We start from the raw sequence: 2950 nt of genomic DNA on the forward strand, positions 1-2950 counted from the left end.
CTAATCTCGAAATACGCCAACCCAACATGTACCTTTGGAGACACCTGTAGAGCACCTTTATAATCACCCAGTTACGTTGTGACGTTTGGTAGCACACAAAGTGTTCCTCCGGCAAACGAGAGTTGCATAATCTCATAGTCATAGGAACATGTATAAGTCATGAAGAAAGCAATAGCAACATACTAAACGATCAAGTGCTAAGCTAACGGAATGGGTCAAGTCAATCACATCATTCTCCTAATGATGTGATCCCATTAATCAAATAACAACTCTTTGTCCATGGTTAAACACACCCACCCAACCCTGGCTTTCAGAACAAGACTTCGTCTCAAGCTCCAAGATCGAGTGCTCCGTACCACCGTCCGCTTTCAGAGGTCACATGCAACAAGTGCCAATAGAAGGGTCACTATGCCAACAAGTGCTCCAACCAGAGGCGTCTCCCTCCTCCTCCTCCTGTGAGATCGGCAAGTACAGCTATGGTCAAGCATAACCCCAAGTACGCCAAGGTCAACATGGTGAATGCAGCTCAGGCAGAGGACTCGCCAGATGTCATCATGGGTAACCTTCCTGTTAATGATGTTCCTGCAAAAGTTCTTTTTGACACTGGTGCATCGCATTATTTATTTTCCAAACCTTTTTCATCAAAGTATGAGTGCGATTATCAGTATCTGCAAAGTTCCTTGCAAATCGTGTCATCAGGCAAGCAAATGACAGCTAATACCTGTGTCCCGTATGTTACTATCACTTTGGCGACTACAAATTTCTAGCTTCTCCTATTGTTCTGGGCGACTCGGATATTGATCTTATTCTCGGAATGGATTGGCTTTCTAAGCACAAGGCACATCTTGATTGTGCTACCAGGCAGATTCAGTTGACTCATTCGTTTGAGGATGTAATTGTCTTTGCCACTCGTGATGATACCATCCGCCTGTTTTCTCTCAATGAGAAGGGTGAACTGGATGCCATCTCTCAAATTCCAGTCGTTTGCGAATATCAAGACGTCTTTCCAGAAGAGCTTCCAGGAATGCCTCCGCACCGGCCAGTCGAATTCGTCATCGATCTTGAGCCTGGCACGGAACCGGTGTGCAAACATCCTTACAAGCTCGGACCTGAAGAGTTGAAGGAGCTGAAGAAGCAACTCGATGTTCAAGAGGGAATGGGTCTCATCCGACCTAGTTCCTCTCTGTGGGGTTGTGGAGTTCTTTTTGTGAAGAAGAAGGATGGAACAGACCGACTTTGTGTTGACTACCGTCCATTGAACAAGAAGACTATCAAGAACAAGTACCCACTTCCCAACATCAACGAGCTGTTCGAACAACTCAAAGGCGCCCAAGTATTCTCCAAGCTTGATCTCCGTATGGGTTATCACCAGATTCGAATCCGTGAGCAAGATATTCCCAAGATGGCTTTCAGGACAAGCTATGGTTCATATGAATACACTGTCATGTCTTTTGGCCTCGTCAACGCTCCTCCGACTTTCTCTCGCATGATGAACTTCATCTTCAATGCCTACACCAATGACTTCGTTTTGGTCTATCTCGACGACATTCTGGTCTTTTCGAAGAACAAGGAAGATCATGCCAAGCACTTGTGTTTGGTTCTCGATAAGCTCAGGGAACACCAGTTCTACGCCAAGTTCTCTAAGTGCGAGTTTTGGCTCGATGAGGTTCTTTACCTTGAGCATATCATCTCTGCCAAGGGCATTGCGGTGAATCCTGAGAAGGTGTCTGCAATTGTGAATTGGGAACCACCTCAGAACGTGAAGCAACTCCGTAGCTTCCTCGGTCTCGCAAGCTATTGTAGAAGGTTCATTGAGAACTTTTCAAAGATCACGAAGCCTCTCTCAAATCTTCTCCAGAAGCATGTCAAGTACGTTTGGTCTCCAGAATGTGGCATCGCTTTCAACACTTTGAAAGAGAAATTGGTCACTGCTCCAGTTCTGACTCCTCCTGATGAATCCAAACCGTACGAGGTCTTTTGCGATGCCTCTCTCCAAGGTCTTGGCGCAGTGTTGATGTAAGAGAAGAAAGTTGTGGCTTATACCTCTCGCCAGTTGAAGCCCAACGAGAAGAACGACCCCACTCATGACCTCGAGTTGGTGGCAGTTGTGCATGCTCTTTTGACTTGCAGACATCTCTTATTGGGAAGAAAAGTGGACATCTTCACTGACCACAAGAGTCTCAAGTACATCTTCACTCAGTCGAATCTCAACCTCAGGCAGACTCGATGGGTCGAAATGATTCAAGAGTATAATCTGAGTATCGAGTATACTCTAGGCAAGGCCAATGTGATTGTTGACGCTTTGAGCAGGAAGGCTTATTGCAACAGTTTGATTCTCAAGCCTTATCAACCCGAGCTTTGTGAAGCTTTTCGCAAACTCAATCTGCAAGTTGTTCCTCGAGGTTTCCTCGCCAACCTTCAAGTCTCTCCTACCTTGGAAGATCAGATTCGCCAAGCTCAGCTTCTTGATGCTATGGTGAAGAAGGTGAAGATTGGCATTGCCAAGAGTCAACCCAAGTACAAGTGCTACCGCCTCGATGACAAAGATACTCTCTTCTTCGAGGATCATATTGTTGTGCCCAAAGGTGACCTTCGTAAAGTGATCATGAACGAGGCTCACAATTCTCTCCTCTCCATCCACCCTGGGAGCACGAAGATGTATCAGGACCTCAAGCAGGCCTATTGGTGGACTCGAATGAAGCGCGAGATTGCTCAGTTCGTGAATGAATGTGATGTCTGCAGAAGAGTGAAGGCAGAACACCAAAGGCCAGCTGGTCTCCTCCAACCTCTTGCCATTCCAGAATGGAAGTTTGACCACATTGAGATGGACTTCGTGACTGGGTTTCCAAAGTCCAAGCGTGGCAATGATGCTATATTCGTTGTCATCGACAAACTCACTAAAGTGGCTCACTTTCTGCCTATCAAAGAGTCTATCACTGCAGCTCAATTG

Source organism: Triticum dicoccoides, chromosome 3A (assembly GCF_002162155.2).
Source record: "Triticum dicoccoides isolate Atlit2015 ecotype Zavitan chromosome 3A, WEW_v2.0, whole genome shotgun sequence".
Classification (NCBI taxonomy): domain Eukaryota; kingdom Viridiplantae; phylum Streptophyta; class Magnoliopsida; order Poales; family Poaceae; genus Triticum; species Triticum dicoccoides.